The 22,814-nt window shown below is 35.0% G+C and overlaps 1 long non-coding RNA gene across 3 annotated transcripts in view; it reads left to right on the forward strand.

The window, feature by feature from the left end:
- LOC105499102 (uncharacterized) overlaps positions 1–22,814 on the forward strand; it is a 135,695-nt gene that overhangs the window by 37,753 nt on the left and 75,128 nt on the right. The window contains exons 3-4 of one of the 3 annotated variants that reach the window (XR_011610308.1): positions 17,760–17,927; positions 19,268–19,325. The exons of 1 other annotated variant lie outside the window; for it this stretch is intronic. This is a non-coding gene — a long non-coding RNA (uncharacterized lncRNA). Of the gene's footprint in view, positions 1–17,756; positions 17,928–19,267; positions 19,326–22,814 lie in introns of those variants that run through there. One more of the 3 variants, XR_011610309.1, reaches the window with a different exon arrangement.

Raw genomic sequence — 22,814 nt, forward strand, 5'->3', positions numbered from 1 at the left:
CTTTAGTCTTCATGCTGTACATTGTATCTCTAGCTTCACTCATCCTATCTAACTGCAACTTTGTATCATTTGGCTAACATCTCCTTTCCCTTCACTTTCTTCCTTGATGATGACCATTCTACTTCCTGTTTTTATGTATTCATTAAAAAAAATTCACAAATCAGTGATATCATGTGATATTTGTCTCTATGTGTCTGAATTATTTAATTTAGCATAATGTGTTCCAGGTTCATCCATGTTATTATTCCTTCAAAAAGTGGCTAAAAATAAAGCGTGTTTATGACATATTTTATTTTGCAATAAGCTTTTATAAACCACTGAGACCATAGCAGCCACCTAAAAAAATGCTTCATAGATCTTTGTAGATATAAAAAACAACTCTATTTTTCAAAGGTGGCAATACTAATTAATAAATACATCTTATTCTATCCACTGTGAGTTTCAGTTATAATTACTCCTTTTCACCTTTCTTTATGTAGGTCTTTAGAACTGATCACATCTGTGTCCTTTCAGAGGCATTGGAATAGTTCATTGTTATGAACCATGGTATTTCTTTCTGACACTGTAATTTACAATGACTACAGTAATCAGCCAGTAATCAGACTGTTATTAATGCTTCCAGGTTTTCTTTCAATCTCTCTAGTAAAGTCACATAAAAAATGGCAAGCCACTTTTTAATTTTCTTCTGATTATACAATGTCCATAATTCAGTTTGTTTTTCCCAAATACGTATGGCAGTTATCACAGCTCCAATATTGTTTCAAGTGATTGCAGCTTTTCATAATAGTGTCATTTACTGAGAACATACTGGGTGCTAAATGGTATTTTTATCACACTAACACACTGATTTAACCTTAAAACAGCCCCATGAAGTAGGAACATTAGCCTTGTTTCACAACTGAGAAATTTAAAACACAGTGAGATTAAGTAACCTGCCCAAGGTAACACTTTTATTAAAATAAGAGGTATCTCAAGTATTTGAACATAGGCAGTGGTCTGAGTGGTATATTCTAGTTTTATTTGCTTATTTGGATATATTATAAATGACTATAGATGAAATCATTCAATAAAAGTAAACAGAAAATCTAGATAGCATCAAGTGAGGTAAATTGACATGACATTGTGGAATTATGTACAAATCACCACTTTCCAAAGGCACACAAAGAACATGTATTTAAAGATTTATGGTCCTCTTTTCTTTCAAAAATAGAAAAACCCATCCTCAAATTCATGTAGAATTTCAAGAATTCCAAAATCATTCAATTATTAAAAAAATAATTACTGGAGCAATGATGATGGCAAAATTGTAAAAAATGAAATCAGACTTCAACTTCACTCCATCTATAAGAATTAATTCAAAATCAATCAACAAACTAAGCATCAGAGCTAAAACTATAAAACTAGCAGAACAAACCTTAGGAGTAAATCTTCACAACCTAGGATTTCGCAATGGGTTCTTGAATTTAATACCATAAGTACAATTAACAAAAGAATGAATAAAGTGAACTTCACGCAATTTTTAAATGTTGTATCTAAAGGAACATTCTTAAAGATGATACAGCGAATTCCCATATACATTTGACCTCATTTTATTTAATGTTAGTATCACAGATAATCATGGTACAATTGCTCAAATACTTAACAATGGTTCAACACTATTAAATAATATAGCTTTATTCAGAATTGACCAGTTTTATTGTTTTCTATTCCAGGATCCTGCCCAGAATAAAATACTGCATTTTGTTATTACGGTTCTTTAGTCTTTTTCAGTCTGTGACATATACCAAGGCTTTCCTTGTATTTTTTTTAGAGATGGAGTCTCGCTCTATCACCCAGCTGGAGTGCAATGGCATAATTTCAGCTCACTGCAACCTCCACCTCCCAGGTTCAAGCGATTCTCCTGCCTCAGCCTTCTGAGTAGCTGGGACTACTAGCGCATACCACCACGCCTGGCTAATTGTTGTTGTATTTTAGTAGAGACGGTGTTTCACTGTTTTGCCCAGGCTGGTCTTGAACTCCTGAGCTTAGACAATCCGACCACCTCGGCCTCCCAAAATGCTAGGATTACAGGAGTGAGCCACTGCGCATGGCTGTCTTTCCTTGTTTTTTAGTGGCCATAACAGTTTTGAAGATTACTTGTCATACATTTTGAATAGTATCTCTTAAATTGGGTTTGCCTGATGCTTTCTCAAGGTTAGACTAGGGTTAGGGAATTTGGAGAATCATAAAATAAATATGAAGTAACTTTTCCTTCACATCATGTTAAGCGGGTACCTTATATCAAAATGGTGTATCACTAGAAACATTATTGATTACTTGTTAAGGCGATTGACTACTGGAAGCTCTTTCAGCTTGACTCTGTGTCCTTTCGACATGCTCCAATCTAGAATGTAATTTGTATTTTACTGACTTTTGCTTTACTTTTTGATGTTATAACTGAACTGATGTACTCCACTGTATCACAGCCCAAGAGCAGTGGTTCTTAAACATAGAAATTTACCATTGTCTTTGAAAATATTATGAAATGTATGAATAGCCAACATAGAAGAAAAACTGCATTCATGCACATCCAAAATTTTACCCCCAAAAAGGGACAGGAAGTACTGGCCCCCCTGAAACCTTTTTGTGGGTCCCTGGTAACCTATGTGGGCACCCACTAGCACACTGTAGACTTCTTTTAAACTAAAATAACAACTGCAAACCCCTGCCCTAATCAGAGTCATTTGGAGTCTTGCTAGATGTATTTCAAAAAATAAATAAGGTGACTCTCTTGATAACTGTACTGCTAGAGGTGTACAAGTAGCCACAGCTTTTATTTACATATGTATGTTATTTGTATATTTAGACATATCTTCATTTGTTGGCATCAAACACAGTCACAGAGGAGAAAGAGGAAACTTCTGGGAGAATTTTGGTCAGATTTATGTTCAGCAAAAATTGAGTTCCCCGGAGGAGGTAGTGAGTTAAACAGATGCTGTGGTGTCTGCCTTATCTCAGCCGCTGGGTTAATCATATCCTTAGAATGTGAGACACTGCAGTAACCATGTGCCAGAGTCTCATCCTCTAGTTAAATGTTCCTGCCTTAGGAAGGCATATACATTTATTTCTCTGGCAAGACCATTTTCTTTTGCCCCGAAGTTAACCATGATCATCATTTGTTAGAACTGGATCCACTTCCCATTTTAATAAGCGCCCGTCAGTGTCTCTAAGAATGACTGTGAGGATCAGTGGAATAGCATTTCTGAACCACTGTGAGCTCCTGAAATTAAAGAATTTATATAAATGAAAAGTGATAGTTTCACTACTATAAAGGTGCCTTTGGATATTTCTACATGTATAAGCTGTGGGATCATGCAGGCCATATAGCTTTTCCATTTTCTCATTGAAGAGTCTTTTCTGAGCTGGATACAAAGTACAGAATGACAGTCTGAAACAACACAGTATACCAGGATTGCCAAATCAATGCAGCTTCCTCAGTCAGATACATGAAGAAGAAGATTCATTTCATATGTCTAACAGGGTGAGAAGCAATGGATACCGTCTATACTTGTAAAATATATTTTTATATGGACATACAAAGTTAATCAGAAAGTTACACATTGATTAGGTATCAATAGGGTCATTTTTTTTTTTTTTTTTTTGGTAATTAAGTGTATTATCTTCTATGCTGCAGAAAGCCTTTCTGAAATATTCTGCCTCTTTTTAAAAACAAACATGTTTTATTTGTATTGAAATTAATTGTATAAAATCAATTTCAATTACCAAAAAAGCAATATATTCTATATTAGTCATAGAAAAATTAACAAAATATTTATATTTTTAAGTTTTCCAGGTTTAGCTCATAAATAGAAAAAAGGGAGTTGCTATGGATTAAATTGTGTCCTCCCAAAATTTATATTCAGAATAGTGCCTTTAGGAGGTAATTAAGGATAAATGAGTTCGTAAGTATGAGACCGTAATTAGATAGGGCTAGTGCCTTTATAGGACGAGGCGGATATACTAGAGCTCTCCCTCTCTTCACCATGTAAGAACACGGTAAGAAGGGAATTGTTGGGAAGCCAGGGAAAAAGCCTTTACGAAAAACTAAACCCTGCCAGAACCTTGATTTTTAACTTTCCAGCCTTCAGAACTGGAAGAAAGTTAATTTCTATTGTTTAAGCCACCTAATCTGTGGGATTTTTTTATGAAAGTCCTAGAATACTAAGACATTAGTAGATGTAATCATGGGAAAAAATAAGAGAATGCAGACAAGTTGTCTGTATCCATGTGTGGTGGCTAATCTATATGTCAACTAGATTGGATTAAGGGATGCATCAATACCTGGTAAAACATTATTTCTGGGTGTGTCTGTGAAGATCTAATAGGATGAGATTAGTATTTGTATCGGCAAACGGAGTAAAAAATCTTGCCTTCTTCAATGCGGGTAGACATCATCTAATCTGTTGAGGGTCTGTATAGAAATAAAAGTTAGAGAAAGAGTGAATTTGACCACTCTGGATGAGCTGAGACATTCATCTTCTCTTTCTCTGCGTCATCAGTGCTCTGGTTCTTGGGTTTTCAGACACAGACCAGGACTTTCATCATCAGCCCTTTAATTGTCAGACCTTTGGACTTGGACTAAATTATATTACTGACTTTACTGGTTCTTCAACTTGCAGACAGCAGATTGTGGGCTTCTTAGTCTTCTTAACCATGTTAACCGATTTCCATAATAAATCTCCTCAAAAAGTATATATGTGTGTGTGTGTGTGTATGTGAGTATGTATATAATATATATATATACACACACACACACATAAATATAAGAGATATATAGAGAGAATATGTGTACATATAGAACATATATATATCTCATATATATAAAATATATATATTCTATTGGTTATGTTTCTTTGGAAAACCCTAATACACTATTGCTTCTGAATCTCTTTTAATTCTTCAACAGAAGTGTTCAACATATACCTGATCAAAAACTTATGAGGCAGTGTTATAGTCTGAAGGTGTGTATCTCCTCCAAAATTTATGTTGATACTTAGTCCTAAATGCAGCAATATTAAAAGGTAGAGCTCTTAGTAGGTAATCTGGTCATCCTTATAAATGAATTATTGCCTTAAAAAAGGGGTTGAGGGGGCAAGTTTATCCCTTCTGTCTCTTCTGTCATGTAAAGACACAACATTCTTCCCCTCTGCAAGATGCAGCCTCAGGGGACCATCATGGAAGCAGAGAGTAGCCCTTACCAGTCACCAGACACTAAACCTCTCAGTGCCTTGACCTTGGACTCTCCAGTCTCCAGAACCTTGAGAAACAACTATCTGTTTTTAAATAAATTAGTCTGTGGTATTTTGTTGTTGCAGCACAAACAGACTGAAAAAAACAGTTAAAATGAGAGCTTGATAAAGGGATGCAGTGAGCAACAACAAAATGTGAAAGAACAATGGAAATTTCTTCCATGTGCACTTTAAATATAACTTGCTTCCTTATGTTTATTTGGTAAAGACAGACTCCACATGGACATGCTTGTTTGGTGGGCTCACACATTTTCTCACTCTTGGTAATTATTTAACTGTCCACTACACGTTTCTAAAGACATTCTATTTATTTATTTATTTGAATATATTCAGAGGTAGAAGTGTTTTCTTGTTACATGGATGAATTGTATAGCGGTGAAGTCTGAGATTTTAGTGTAACCATCAACAAAATAGTGTATATTGTACTCAATAGGTAATTTTCATTCCCACACTCCCTCTCAGTCTCCCTTCTTCTGAGTCTTCAATGTCCATTATACTCGTTTGTATGTCATTGCATATCCATAGCCAAGCTCCCACTTATAAGTAAAAACATGTGATATTCGGTTTTCCATTCCTAAGTTACTACACTTAGGAAAATGGTCTCCAATTTCATCCAAGTTGCTGCAAGACATTATTTCACTCTTTTCTATGGCTGACTAGTATTCCACTATAAATACAAGTGAACACGCACACACACACACGGTGTATATATATACATATATATATGCCACATTTTGTTTATCCACTCATCAGTTGATGGACACTTATATCAATCCAATATCTTTACAATTGTGTATTGTGTTGTGATAAACATACATGTGCAGGGTACTTCTTTTTTGGGGGTAGATATCCAGTAGTGGTATTGCTGGATTGATGGTAGATTTAATTTTAGTTTTTTGAGAAATCTTAATGCTGCTTTCATAGTGGTTGTGCTGATTTATAATACCACCAGCAGTGTATAAGTGTTCCCTTTTCACACATCTGTACCAATATCTATTGTTTTCTACTTTTTGATATGCCATTCTGGCTGGGGTAAGGTGTTATTTTATTGTGGTCTTAATTTGCATTCCCCTGATGATTAGTGATGTTGAGCATTTTTTCTTATGTTTCTAGGATATTTGTATGTATTCTTTGAGAGATGTTTGTTCATGTCATTTCCCTACTTTTTAATGGGATTATTTGGTGGTTGTTGTTTTTTATGTTTTTTCTGCTTTCTTGCTGATTGGAGTTCCCTATAGATTCTTGATATTAGTCTTTTATCGGAGGTATAGTTTGCAAACATTTTCTCCCATTCTGTAGGTCTGTTTGCTCTTTTGATGAGTACTTTTGCTGTGCAGAAACTTTTTAGTTGAATTAGGTTCCATTTATTTATTTTTGTTAACATTTGGTTTCAATTCCTATCAAAATACCAACATCATTTTTCATAGCATTAGAAAAAGCAATGTTAAAATTCATAGAGAACTAAAAAAAAAAAAAAAAAAAAAGAAGAAGAGCTCAAATAACCAAAGTAATTCTAAGCAAAAAGAGCAAATTTGGAAGCATCACATCACCTGCCTTCAAATTATACTACAAGGCTATAGTAACCAAAACAGCATGGTGCTGGTATGAAAACAGACACACAGACCAATGGAACGAAATAGAGAATTCAGAAATAAAGCCAAGTACTTACAACCAATTGATCTTCTATAAAGCAGCAAAAACATACACTGGGGAATGGACAACAAAAAAACTTAAAACTCTTAAGAGTCAAAGGTCAGCTGTGAACTTTACTGTAACATTTTTTTAAAATGCATTATTTTCTCCTACGTGTCCTCAAATGTTATTTTTTGAAAGACTTGATAATTTAATACCTGTCAATTAGATTCATGGTGATAAAAAACGTTCTAGTCAAAGCAATTTAACTAAAATGCTTTCAGAGCCACTAGCTCTGACCTGAAATCAAATAACAAATAAATGAATTGTGATACTTTCACTGTTATCTTATGAGAGAACTGATAGGTGTTCAAAGCATGAGTGTCAAACAGGGATTTTTCAGATGGAGAAATTATAAATGGCCAATAGATTCAATCAGAGGCCTATAGGTCATGATATTTAGTGATTAGTTGACTGCATATACATTACAAATTTTTCTACATATATCACATAAAAGAGAAAACCTATTTTAAGAGTTTCATTTTAATACTTTCAGTAGTTTCTAAATCACCTAAACTTTTGACATGGTTGCATTGAGTTGAAATTTGCTTCTATAATTAAATCTAGATCATGTTTTACATCAAAATTTACGTTAAGCAAAGCCAAGTTACTGGAATTCTGATGTGTCAATGTGTTCTTGTATACTTTGAGATTTTCATCAATTTTCAAGCACCAATTCTCAATCATCATCACAGAAATAATACACAGGACCTTTAGCAATGCATGAAGATTAGAAAAAAATGTCAGACAGATGGAGTGCTTCATACATAGTGAATAAAAGCTACATATATTTCCATCGGTTTCCAGTTTATTCTTCAACAACAAAGCTCTGTACAGAGTGTGAAAAGATTGGTTAAGTCACTTCTATTCTTATTGCAGTGGTGTTACCTCTGACCATACTATGAATTTGAACTGTCCCATAACAGAGGCACCCAGAGCATTGGAGAGCTTTGAGGTGTTGTTTTGAGAGTATATCTTCTTTGTTAAGTAAAAATACTTTCATTTTATTAATGCTTTATCTCTGAGTTTTCCGTTCACGTTGCATATATTAACATATGCGGTATTCTACCTTCTGCTTTAGACAAGGGTGTGTTCTTACACCTTTCAAAGTTTTGTTCATGTACTTGTGTTTCAGCTCTGAGGATACTGTTGCGTCATTTTTCTATCCTTAGCACTATCTTGCTTCTTTAATATTTTTTGTTGCAGCTTTCCTGTTTGCCCAAAACCATAGTTGCCCTGAAAGTCCAAATTTAGTTTGTATAAAAAAACACCACCAACAGCAATAAACAAGCAAAAAAATAAAAGCTGATAGGAACAGACATACTTATTTAAATGCAAACTATGATACCTGCTAACCATATAACTTCAGTTAGCTAATTAATCTCTCTTAGATTCTGGGTTCTAATTTTAAAAGTTAGGATATCACACCTGTGAACAGCCTGGGAAAATCTCACCTCCCATTTTGTCAGAGGTATTTGAACCAGAGCAACTCCATTTTGAGTGAGGGCTAGGAAAATGAGGCTGGGACTTACTGGGCTGCATTCTCAGAAAGTTAGGCATTCCTAGCCTCTAGATGTTTTCAGTTCAGAGAACAAATTAATAATGTTTACTAAATAGACCCAGACTTGGCAGTGTCCAGATATCCTGATATCTGGACAACAAAGACATTCCTAATTTTGCTTTAAAGAGAATATTGATTCTCGCAAAATATAGTAATTAAGAAAATTAATGCATTATCACAAACCCTTGTAGCAGAACATATCTCCCCATATATACAAGCATTGTACCTAGGGTAGGCATGTTCCTCTTCTTACTTTCAGCAACGTCCTACTCTGTCTATGGAGTAGCTGTCCTTTCACCACTTTACCTTCTTAATAAACTTGCTTTTGCTTTGCACTGCGGACTCACCCTGAATTCTTTCTTGTGCAAGCAAGAACTCTCTTGGGGTCTGGATCAACATCCCTTTTCTGTAACAATTCTATTTCTAAAAAGATAACTACTAAGATACAAAGGCTACATACCTCCCTCACAAGGAATCTTCTTGGGGACAAAGGACAGACAGAATTCAATAATCCCTTTGCTACTGAGATAAATGCATATCTCATTGCCTTTTTTGGAAAGGTTAATAAGAAACTCAGAAGAATGCAACCATTTGTCTTATCTATGACCTGGAAGTCCCCTCCCCACTTATTTCTTTTGGATATGAAAAACCACTAAGGGAAAGTAAAAGCTTCATTGAGGGGTTTATATAGATTAGATAATAAATAAGGTTACACAGAAAAGAGCAAAGAAGCATAAGTGGAAGTAAGATATTTTAACAAGAGTTTCTTCGGAGAAAAAGAAATATTCTAGAAAATTTTAAATGATATTGATTAGAGAATTCTGGATTTCCATTTGCATATGACGTCTGGTTGGGGATCAAGATAATTTTTAATTGATTAAAAAAAAAAACTGGAACTCTTGGGGATACTCAAGCCAATAATATTTCTGTTAGAGATATGATATATGTGAAAATCATTTGACACTCAGTAAATGTTCTTTCAACTCTTTATTTGTTCTCAAATATGTAGTAATTTTCAAAGGGAGTATCATCATTCTTATCACCATACTATTTTAACAAAAGCATTGTACCTAACAGAGGCATAAACTGTTAAAATGCTGGAGCCCTCAAAATATGTCTATTTTGTCACTCATCTGGAAAGGGAGCGCCAAGTACAATTTACCACACAACTCACAAGGAAAAATTCTCCATTGCTCCAGGAGGTAGTCTCATCCTGAGGATTACAGGCACTAGTTTAGCTGTAACTCAGCACTTTCTAAAATTTGAAGCTTCAGAACACTTTTATTTGTGAGGTATTGTGAACACATATTTCAGTTAAAAATCATAATTTCAACTAGTAAGTTTGTTTTATTCATAGTTGCCTATGTCATATTCATTTAGAATACTCATTCATGCATATATCATGATTATGAGTTATTGAATTAACATTTTCACTGATTACATTAATAGCCAAGCTTGAAAATGTAGCATCACTTTTTAACATTGCAGATGGGGAAATAGCAAGCACGTATTAATCAAGAAGAGCAGTTTTTGCAGTTGGCAATATTCTAATCACTGCATTTTCAGGATTTTAGTTGTAATGAGTATTGGTTTCTCATTTATTTTCAACATTTTAATTTTAATTGTTTAGTATCAGTTTCCAAACTATTTGCAATATTTTAGTTATTGTTTAGTATCAGTTTCCAATTGATTATTTTGAAGCATGATCAATTCACATAGAATTTCTTTGTCACTAGATTATTCCCTTCATATGCTTTCAAAGAGGCACAACTGTTTCTTAGTACCTGCTACAGTGAATCTATGTTGGAAAGGCCTACTTTCAGCAGGCACGGAAACCAGGAACTTCAAAATTGTTTAGCCTCATAACTTCAGAGAACACTCTACCTAGCCCTCGATTTCCAAAATTTTATAAACTAGTTCATTAGTCTTCAGATGCAGATAGGATTTGTCTTCTTCAAAAGAATAATTATAAAAATGTTGAGCTATAAAGAGCAGGATTTGGAGAACTGTTAGGGGAAATGAAACATGACTGAAAGCCTCCTCCACAAATCTTCTTGACTTTTTTCTCCTTAGTCTTTTCTTCCATGGCCTATTGTATTGTATTTCAGTGGCAAGTACAATCCACTTTAACCACAAAAATTTAGAAAGAAGATAATTTATTAAAACAAACATAAGGTTTTAAGTAATCACTGCTGTCTTTCCTCCACACAAGGAAGATATTAAAAACCTGACATTTTCTGAATCTATAGTGATAATTTGCAAGGTTTTTAATTCAGATAAAATTATACTGGACTGTGTTGGAGGTGGCTGAATCATGGGTGTTGTTCCCCCATGCTGTTTCTATGATCATGAATGAGTTCTCACGAGATCTGATGGTTTTGTGAGGGTTTTTTCCCCCACTCCGGTCTTTCGTTCTTCTCTTCTGCCATCTTGTGAAAACAGATGTGTTTGCTTCCCCCTCCACTGTGATTGTAAGTTTCCTGAGACCTCCGCAGCCCTGCAAAACTGTGAGTCAATTAAATTTCTTTCTTTTATACATTACCTAGTCTTGGATATTTCAGTGTGAGAACAGAATAATACACTGTAGTTGCTATGTCAGAATAGTTCACTACACATAGAATTGCTGTGATATGAGTGTACTCATGTATAATTTTATATATACAGCTTAATTACTCTCTCTAAATTTTGAGTTATAGTCCCAACAAATCAATAGTGTTTAAAAGTACCTTTTCCCCTCATCCTAAAGACAGCTGGCTCCAGTTCTCCTGAATTTTGCCAATCTGATTATTTAAAAGCGTACATAATTAAAGGGTTTTGTTTTGTATTTGTTTTTGAGACACAGTCTTGCTCTGTCACCCAGGCTGGAATGCAGTATCATAATCATGACTCATTGTAGCCTCTACCTCCCAGGCTCAAGTGATCCTTTCAACTCAGGCTCCCGAGTAGCTGGGACTACAGGCACATGCTAACATAACTGGCTAATTTTTGTAGAGATGGGGTTTCACTATGTTTCCCAGGTTGGTCTCAACTTTCACATTTCTGTAATAATCAGCGAGGGTAAACAAATTTCATATAATTATTGGCCATCTGTATTACTTTTTCATTTCAATCATTTATATTTATTTGTGTATATCTATTTTTTCACCAAAATTTTAATTCAAATGTAAATGTTTCCTATGTCTCTGCTTTGTTCCAGTAGAGTCAAAATATAATATAAATAAGCAAAGAGCAAGAGGCATCACATTACCTGACTTCAAATTACATTATAAGGCTAAGTAACCAAAACAGTAAGGTATTGAAATAAAAATAGACATATAGATCAATGTTACAGAATAGAGAACCCAGAAATAAAGCAATATACTTACAACCAACTGATCTTTGGCACAGTCAATGGAAATACACACTGGAGAAAGGGCACACTATTCAATAAATGATGTGAGGAAAATTGGCTAGCCATATGCAGGAGAATAAAACTGTACCCCTATATCTCACAATATACAAAAATTAACTCAAGATTAATTAAAAGTGTAAATGTAAGTCTACTATGAAATTTATTTTCTTTTGTTCCAAGAAAGGATTATAGGCTATAAGATAAAATATGAAATAATTATCACACCATGCAGTGAAATACATTGTAGAGGTAAAGGCTCTAACATCAAGATGTTCCCATTGTTTTTAGTTGTATAAGTAATGGTGCAACCGTTATAAATCAAATTTCTGTTTGTGTTGCTTTGTCTCATTTTCATGGACAAGGCCAATACATAGTATTATGGAGTAGTCAAGATTGTGCTTGAGAACCTTAATGAGATGCAGCCATTTTGGTGGCTTGTGCAACAACGTAACTTAAAAAAGTATAGCTTCACTATAAAAGTCCTAATTTTTGCAAGAACATTGGATTGTCCTGCGAGTTTTCAATTCAAAAAGAAGCTGTTTAACAAGGGTTTGGATGCAAGTAAGTACAAGGACAACAATTGGAAAGAAAAGGCTTCTAGAATATGTGTATATGGCTATAGATTATTTTAAAGTTACAAGATTGGTAGAACAATGTCATGACATTTTTAGAAGGTACAGCATATTAAGTTATTTTTTTCGTGTATATAATCATTTTATAATTAGTATCATAATTTTTCTTCTATAATGAACTAAGAAAATTAGCCTTTTAATTCTCAATCCCCAACACCTACTAGTGTGCACCACATTACGAAGTTATGGTCTTAGGGAGACAATACAATTATAACGAAAAGAAGGCTTTATTTTTCTAGCTGAATTTCATTGAGTTATATTGGTTCATGGAAAATTCCATGCCACTGATAACAAGTTATATGCTCCTTTAAGACCAGCACTGGGAAATATTTTCTGTAGTTCTAAAAGCACCAAAATTAGAACAATTTTCTAAGTTTGCATTCACCATTTCCAAATTTTTCGCCTGTATAACTGAAATCTGTCCCCTTTTATCTGAAAGGACTTAACTTATTCCTCGAGTTTCCATCAAAACAAGGCACTTTCTCATTCTATGCCATTGCTCAAGGGGAGGGATTTATATACTTTATTTTTCAGTCTTTTGCTTTTGGGAGAAGATACATGTTTTTTATAAACCTAAAGCTTTTTACGTCTCATTCCCTTTTTAAAGAAGATAACAGATGCAAGCTAAGATTTAAGAATAATTATGTAAAAATTTTAAAAATACTAATTTTAAAATGATGAGAAATGATAAAACTATCACAATATTCAACAAAACCCCAGCCTAATATTTTATTCAGTTATCTGCTATAACTCTTATACTATTCCTATTGACTCATGAAAAACTATACAAATAGGAGCTTTTTCCTAAAACACTTCACTTCATTTTAGTTCATTTAACTCTGCCATGACTTTTACCTGATTTTTATCTAGAACCACTCAACTTCATCAGGACAAGAAATGTCAGATACTGTAACATATGATCCCAATTCGTTGGCATGTATAAAATAAGACTTCATACGCAGATGTGCATTCTGTGTGTTGCAAGGAACATAGAAATTCTGATTAATTCCTGATTGTTTGGAATATTTCAACATGCACATCTGTGTATGAACATTAAATTCTGATTATTTCTGGATTTCTGATTATTTCCATCAAAATAAAAGTGTAATATGTTTATAGATATATATGCTTTACCATTAGGTACATTCCTAGCAAAAGTGAACTTTGATGGTGACTGGACTACTGTGTGAATTGAATCCTCTGCTTGGGGTATACTGTATTAGTCTGTTCTCATGCTGGTATTAAGGAATACCTGAGACTGGGTACTTTACAAAGAAAAGATGTTTAATTGATTCACAGTTTTGCATGGCTGGGGAGGCTTCAGCAAGTTTAATATCATGGCAGAAGGCAGCTCTTCATGGGGTGACAGGTGAGAGAATGAATGCTCAGTGAAGGGGAAAGCCTCTTATAAAACCATCAGATCTCATGAGAACAAACTCGCTATCACAAGAACAGGATGGGGAAAAACACGTCCATGATTCAGTTATCTTCCCCTTTTCCCTTCCATGACACATGGGGATCATAGGAACTACAGTTCAAGATGAGATTTGGGTTGGGACAAAGCCAAACCATATAATACACTCTGGATGCTTATGGGATTTTTTCCATGTATCAGGTTCTCTTTCTGTACATTTCAAACATTATTGCTGACACAGAGCCAGACCATATCACATGCTACAGCCAACGCTAGGACAAATTTGTCAGTAGACAATTGAGGGACCACAAATGAGATTCTAGTCTTCAGAAATATAAATGCAAAATGCAACCAGAATCCTAGCACTAGCTAGCAGATGTTAAGTCTCAAGAGTCTCATTATTAAAACTATAAGATCGAAGACTAGGCAAACAATATTTTAGACATTCTTATAGAACAAAATATTTGTAAATTTGTACTGCCTGACTTTAAATCTACATTAAATAATTCATTAACTAAATGACATTGAACCAGTTACAAACTTCTATATGCCTGTTTTCCTTGTTGCTAAATTGGGGATTGTAATGATGAATTGGTTGTGAGGATTACATTAGATTATATGAATATATAAAATGTTCAGCAGAGTATGTGCCACAGATGTTCAACAAATGTTAACTGTTATTGTTGCCATTGTTGCTGTTATCTTAATCTATTTTTGGTTCAAATAATGTGGGAGTGGGGTGGACGGGAGGAGCTGTGCTTAACACGTGAACGACTCCTGAGAGTGAAAGGCATTGATTGGTAAATAGAATGTGATAGAGATTGAAGGAATAACCAAGAAGCAGGAACCTATCACAAGGCAACAAAGTACAGAACATTAGACAGAGAAACTGAAAAGTGATGGCTTTTATAAGCCCATTTATAGAGCAAATTCTATGCATTATAGATTATCCTAAAAGCTTCAGGTATCCTTATGTCTTCATACCTGTTTTGGTCATTGCCATTTATATTTTTAGTTTATGTGTTTCACAGTAAAATCAACCTCAGAGAAATTGTGTAGATTACTTACACATAAACAATATATGCTTGCACAAGAGCAATCCCATCACATTTGTGAGCTACAGCGCCAGTGTAGTAAATCAACAGAATCAGCTGGTTGGATAACCAGGGACACAGTGGGATATTAGAGAATAAAGAGTATACTGATTTACCATAGAGGTTTAGGAGCACAAATTCCAGACAAACCACTTCAGTCCCAAACCTACCTCTAGCATTTATTGTCCCTGTGACCTTAAGAAAGTTATAAAACTCTCGGCCTCAGTTTTTTAGTTTTTAATTCTGTACAATGAACCTAAAAATAGTGCCTCACAAAGATACTGTGAGGATTAGAAGAGTTCATATGTACAAAGTGCTAGAGAGTGTCCAAAATATAGTAGCTTGCTTGATTATGAGATTTACTGCTGACTTTGATAGTAATTCTTAATCTTTTGAATATCACAGACAAGTATATATCTTCCAAATATGTCTTTAGAGGCAACATATGTTTCCTAACTTTTGATTTTTCCAAGCAAGAACATTTGAAAGTAATTAACACCCATCTTCTGTCACCACTATTTCAGAGGACAAAGGATATTTTACCACAAAGAACTTTGGAAAAGTAATTCTCCCAAAAGGGAAGATAACACATTAAATTGACCAAAGTAGTTTAATGGAAAACTCTGGGGTACATAGTTTCTATTTTCCCTTTCCCCTTTCTCATTTATTTAAATCAGACATACGAAACCTTCATTATAAGCCAGTTTTTAGGCATAACACAATTAATCCTTTGGCCATACAAATGGTAATAAAATTCCAAATATGGATCCCCATGTCAAATTTCTCTACATCTCTGAGGAGGACTGAAGAAAGGAGAGCCTATAGCATAAAAACTTCAAGGTTTCCAATTATGAGATAAGGAATTTGAGACCCAGATATGTTAGCATGCATTTTTAAATGTCCAAAGAACTTGGAAATATTTAAATGTCCACAGAAGTGGACATTCTATAAAAGTAGCAGAATATTGGATGTCACTATGCTGAAAGGCATGAGACCATGTAACTGCAAACAGTTAGAAGCTAATATTTGGGAAGTCAAACTCCTAAGAAGTTTTGGATTGTTTTCTACAGATACCAGATAAGGGACTATTTGGATGGGCCACATAGAATGAATTCAGTGGGAGAAAAATCCAAATATATTTTGGACAGAAATAGAGTGAGGGAATGATTTTGAAAAGCTGTGATGCTTAACCTTACAAAGGAAAACGGGACTTCACAGAACATACTGAAGCTCCTCTTCAAGTACATCCAATAACTAACTTGGGAACATTCCGAATCTGCCTTTGAATCACTTTTGTTTAGACAACTGTCTAGGAAGCAACTGTTCCAAAAACTAAACGATACCACTGTTAAACAGAGAATATGGTTTAGTGAAAGGAAATTAAAAGCTGAAATATTTAAATGACCAAAAAAAAAAATCAACTCGGTGAATTTTCACTTTGCAAATCAAGTTTTCCTTTCCAAATATTGCTAAAAACTTGCCTGCCAATGTATTGTAAGACAATGATTCTCTCACCCTTATTGCATAGTGAAACAAAGGCATAAGAGGATGTTTGCCAGTCTCAGTAGTCAGCCCTCACTGTATCCATGGTTTCTGCATCCATGGATCCAACCAACTGCTGATGAAAAGCATTTTTAATTGCATCTGTACAGAATATGTACAAACTTTTATCATGCCATGATTCCCTGAACAATATAGCATAACAACTATATATATAGAATTTCCATTGTATTAGGAATTATAAGTAAACTAAAGATGATTTAAAGTATGTAAGATGGTATGTATAGGTTATTCATTTATTCAGAAACATTTATTGATCATCTATTTTCTATAGGGTACTATCATGGTAATAAAAGCTGAGGATTCACCTCCATAAAAAAAATAGTTTCAGCTCTCAAGAACAAACACAGTATAAACTATTTATCAGAATACAGGCAAAAAGACTTTTATCAGGATCAATGTAAAACTGCCTGATTGCTTCATTTTGCCAGCTGCTTAGATAGAGCCAATTTATCAAGACAGAAGGATAGTAATAAAGACTTTAATACATGTTGAGATGGCTGAACAGGAGTCTGGAGTATTATTTTCACTCAAATTAATATCTCTGAAAATTCAGAGGCTAGAATTTTTCAAGGATAGTTTGGTGGGCAGAGGGCCAGGGAAGAGGTGCTACTGATTAATTGGGGATGCAATAATAAGGGTGTAGAAAATGATCTTTTTGCACTGAGTCCGCTGCTGGATGGCAGGCCCCAGGACCTGTTGAGTCTTGAGTCTCTAGTCCAGATGAAGTCATCCAGCTGTCAAAAATGCAAAAGTGTAAATAGATATCTCAAAAGACCAATTTTAGTGTGTACAATAGTCATATTGTTTACAGGAGTAATTGAGAAAGTTACAAATCTTGTGACCTCTGAAAGAATGGCTGGTAACCACTTAACTATGCCTACATCGTAGGAGAATTCAGACCTCTCTGGTAATTTTAACCTTGGGTCTTTTATTAGTTTTATAAAGGTGGTTTAGTTTTGAGAATGGCTATTATCACTTAAACTGTAAGCCAAATTTCTCTCAAAGTTAGCTTGGCCCATGCCCAGGAATGACCAAGGGCAGTTAAGAAGTTGAAGGCAAGGTAGAGTTTGTTAGATCTCTTCACTGTCATAATTTTCTCACTGTTATAAATTTTGCAACAGCAGTTTCAATTGCATGGTACAGAGAAGGTGAACAGCGAAACAGAATCAGAATGCATAAGTGATCAGGAAAGTCTTCTAGAAGATGAGGACTGAACAAGTTACAATATGAGAGAGGGTAACCTCTATACCCATGCTATAAATAGAAGTCACAGCAAGCATAAAAGTACTGAGGTAAGAAAGCATGGTGCTTTTCAAAAATTGCAACTTTTAAAATATTGATTGGAGAAAGGACACGTGTGGGGAAGGTGTGAGGGATAGAAAGAGTTGATAAGTATGTATGTGCTGAATTATAAAGGAGAAAAAAACTTGAATTATATTCTGAAGGTCATGGGTATCTGTCTACCATTTTCACTGGCCCCGTAAGCATCAGTCTGTGAAGGCTAAATTTGACTTGGAAGAAAATATGAGAAATTTGATGATTTGAGATGGGTAAGGTTTACAGAAAAGAGTTGTTAATTTAGAAAGGGCCTCAGAAATGCAGCACAGGGTCAGGCTGCTAGGAACAAAAGTGCACAGTAAGTCATTTCTATTGTCCAGCATAGATGCAAATATGTTAATGTACTTTAATATAAATTATTATTAAGTATACTACTTATCTGTTGCTTCAATAATCCTTAGCAAATTTTATTAATATATAGTGCTTCATGGAGTTGGCACTTTTGGGTGAATGTGGTTAAGGGAAAAGTTATTGTGTTTGCTTTGAGTTAACCTGGGGCTGAGAAAAGAGAATAGCTTCAGTAAAGAGAGGGACAATAGAATAAGGGTGACTAAGAAAACATAAGCCCTTAAGAGCCCCAGAAATACTAATAGAATATGGTTGTTAGGATTTAGATTCAGGCCTTTGGAACATTTTTCATTTGTTTGTTTTGTTTTTCCTATCAGCAAGAGAAAGCAAATGAAGGGACGTGAGCAAGACTAAGCTTCAGAGAGATGAGTTTGGCACTTAGGTGTAAGATGGATTGAAAGGGAAGAGGAATGAAAAGCAATTAAAGAAATCACAAGAGAAAACTTTTGACAGTTTTTTTTTTTTTTTTTTAAAGAAAAATTAGCGGATAGAGAGAAGAAAGGAACATAGGAAGATAAGTAAAATATTAAAGAGGTAGAATCACCATTACTTGACAAGTATGGCTATAAAAGGCACAAGTGAAAATGGAGTCAGACATGACTTTGGAATGGTACTGTCAGTTTAGATTAAGAAGTTAGGATACCATTCTTGGTGTGGAGGTGAGGTGATCATGAGGGAATGATGGGTCCAATTTCAAATGAATTGACTATTAATTGTTGGTTGGAAAGCTAGAAAGTCAACACACATGCCAAGAAAAATCAAATTTCGGATGGGTTGAGGTGGCTCACATTAGACCTATTGAAAGAGGTGATTGATTTCTCTAAAGAAGAAAGTTGACACTGCTGGAAGGTAAGATATGTGTCTGACAAAAGTAGATGCCAGTGGGAAAGAATGAATGAGGTATAAATGAGACAAATCAAACTCTTTCTAACTTTCTAACCAACAGCACAGGTTATGCAGTGCTGAGAGACAAGGTCTGAGTCCATGGAAATACATTACTCCTATAGGAAGATGTCTGAAAGAAGACAGAAAAGAGCAATTCAAATTTCATGACTTGTAAGGCTGGCACCACTTGGCATTACTAACAATAGATAATCATTACAGGATGGCTGACTTGGAGCAGGGAATTAAGCAGAAAGGAAAAGGAAAAAAGAAAAAAAACAAGAAAAAGAAAAGAAAAGAAGAAAATAAGCATACTGGATAAAATTCCTTTCTCTAAGCATGCAAAAGGGAGGAAAAGCTTCCCTGATGCTCTTATGGCAGAAAAGGAGCAAGGCTCATTATCTCCACATTTCTAAACCTGTTCTCAGCTTCCCTGGGCTGCTTGTGTAGCAGTGCTAAACTTGCTTGGGAGGCAAACATGTCAGATAGTTTTTAACTCTTTTTAAAAATACCACCCCAGGGTCTCCCCTTCAGAGAGGAAGATTAACAATGCTCTGAATGTGCTTCCTCAGTAGGATTCACCTCCAGTACAACTCAGACTTCTCCAGGCCCCAGCTATCCTTTTACCCCTTCAGTCCACCCAAGGCAAAACAAATGGTCAATGAAACAAAAGTAAGCATCTCAAGGCTGAACTGGGAATAAGCCAACCGTAGAACCTTTGTTCATCCCCTTCTCTACTTTCTGCCTGCAGCATTCCTAAAGTTAGAATATTCAACTGTGCTTTGAGATTATTAACTGAAAAATTCCTGCTGTGAGGTCAGTGATAACAAAATTCTCTGCTCGAGACAATAAAATTGACTTTGGGTCATTAAAAATGCATAGGATATTTACAAAGTGATTATGTAATAGGTGACATTATCCTCAATGAAAAAAATAATTGTAGCTTGGAGACCAAATTCAGTTTGAACCTGGATCTACCTGACCCTGAAATCCATTTTTTTTTTCCACTCCCCTGAACTACTTTTGAGCAGGAAATCACTCGTCATGCATAATGAAGATGTTGAAATTGATAAACACTCTATAGGTTTGTGATTACATTATTTTTCTAAAAAACCATGTTTCTGAGGTATCTATTATCTTATACGTGTAACATCGTTGTTTTAAAGTTTTTATGTTCTTCTGCAAGAAGACTTAGGTGACCAATAGCTATACAGTTTAAAAGGAGAGGTGATGATTAATTCTTCCTCTGAGGTTACTAGAGGTTAAAGGAAGATAATTCTTACCTTTTAATGGTCTCTGTGGCTTTTGTTTACTATGTGTTTTCCCTTTGTAAACTGAAAATATAATTCTAAGCCCCTCAGCCAACTGAAAGGACCCCTGCTTAGCCAAGGAGATTCCAAAAACCTGAAAGAAAACAGTTCAGTCCATTAAGAGGAAGTGTGAGGTCCAGACATGTCTCATTATACTCTCCATCCTTTGGAGTTTAGGCAAAACTGACCAGTGTTACCAAATCAGCAGTGGTTCAGTCTAGGTCCTACTACTTGCTGCACAGAAAGCCAGTCACTGAGAAAAATGAATATTGCCAAGGAATAAGGCTTTAATTGGGTGCTGTAGCCAAGGAGATGGGAGATAAGTCTCCAATCCATCTCCCTGACTGACTGAAATTAAGGGCATACGGTAGGGAAGAAATGTAACCATCTATGGGAAGACAAGAATTAAAGAGGGATGAGGAAGAGGAGTTGGTTAACAGAAAACAATTTGTCTGTTATGTAATCACGACAGGTGAGGGCTTTGACATCTTATTGTCCAAATGCAGAAATCTGTTAAGTCTTAGCTCCTTGCTACTATCTGGGAGACCTGATGGTTGGTTTCCTGAGAAAGGAATTCAGATAAGACAAATATAACTTTCTCACGTTTTAACACTGGGAAGATCAATTTCTAGTTTATTGAAAAAAATCCGTAAACATCAACTCTATGGAACAATTAGGTCAGTCTCACCAGTATTAACACCAAAACAGAGATCTTAAGAGTGACAAAACAAAACAGACTCTTTGTAGCAAGAAGATATCAAATTCCAACCTGATTCTAGTATAACATACATAACAGATAACAGGCCCTGATGAAAGTCAAAGCATTTTACCCCCAAATGTATTTCTTTGACATACTTTGAAATGCTCCTGAAAAGCTGTCTCCTCTGGTGAAAATTTATAACCTGGAGAAAATTCCCTCCCGTTTCCAGGCCATTCTTGATTCAGGAGAGATATAACAAAGAGTATGGTACCTTTTAAAGGCGATAAGAGAAATTTACCATCTATACTCTCTGAAGCCTGCTACCTGGAGGCTTTATATACAGAATAAGAACCTTAGCTTCCACAACCCCCTGGCGATCTTAACCTCAAGAATTTTATTCTTCTTGCTTCAATTTTAAGCAAAATGTAACTCTTTTAACCAATTGCCAATTAGTACATTTTTGAATCCACATATGACTTGAAAGCTCCTACTTGGAGATGTCCCACCTTTCTGGACCAACCCAATTTATATCTCACATGTATTGATATAAGTTAGCACCACTAGTTTATTGCTAGAATTACATTACTCTCTAAATGTGTAAAACCAAGCTGCAATCCAACCACACTGGGAACATGTCCTCAGGTCTTCTCAAGACTGTGCTCTGGGCATTGGTAACGCATATTTGTCTCAGAATACGTTTTTAAGGAATATTTTACAGATTTTGGCATAAGCAAGGTTCTCAACAACACCTTACTACCTACCTACCGTGTTCAGAGATGATGGTAGGAACATATTAGAAATATATAGAGATATATAGAGAGATAGATATAGAGATAGATACACCTATAGATAGATACATATAGATAGATAGATGAATCATTGTACCAAAGTGTTGCAGTTGAAGGAAATCAAATATTTTACTGCCAAATAGATTTATTTGACATATTTTGAAATGGTTGCTACAGGGCTAGCAGACTGAGGTGGGAAAAAATTGTATCTATAGAGAATTTCCATTTAGGCTTCTAGGAATTCCCTTTCTAGGACTTTCTTCAATCTAAGAAAGATTAACTTAGAGTATGACACCTTTAAAAATCTGAAAAGAAACATTGATCATCTATTCTATCTGAGGAAGTCTACCTGTGAGGCTTCATCTAAATAACAAGGCCAGTTTTGATAGCCAGGCCTTTTACTCTCTCCCTCCCCATAAATTGTCTTGCCACTAAAACTAAATTTATCACCAAAACGTGGTTTTTACCATGCTCTGCACCAACATTTTTTTTTTCTATAACCTTGAGATGGTACATAAGCTTCTGTATCTTATTAGGGGGTGGGTATTTATTCTGAAGACTCCCAGGTTCCCAGGTATATACATTACATTAATTTGTATGCCTTTTCTCCTATTAATCAATCTACCTAATGTTAGTGATTTTTCGGCTAAACTTTAGGGGATAAAGAACCTTGACACCCACACAATAATGGCCACCAATAAATCATTCTTCCATCTATGCATGCCACAGCGTAGTCCTCACACTCATTGATCTTGGGCTTACTCATATGATTTGCTTTGACCAGTGACACTTCAGCAAACAAGACATAAGCAG

This window comes from Macaca nemestrina, chromosome 12 (assembly GCF_043159975.1).
Source record: "Macaca nemestrina isolate mMacNem1 chromosome 12, mMacNem.hap1, whole genome shotgun sequence".
Taxonomy (NCBI): Eukaryota; Metazoa; Chordata; class Mammalia; order Primates; family Cercopithecidae; genus Macaca; species Macaca nemestrina.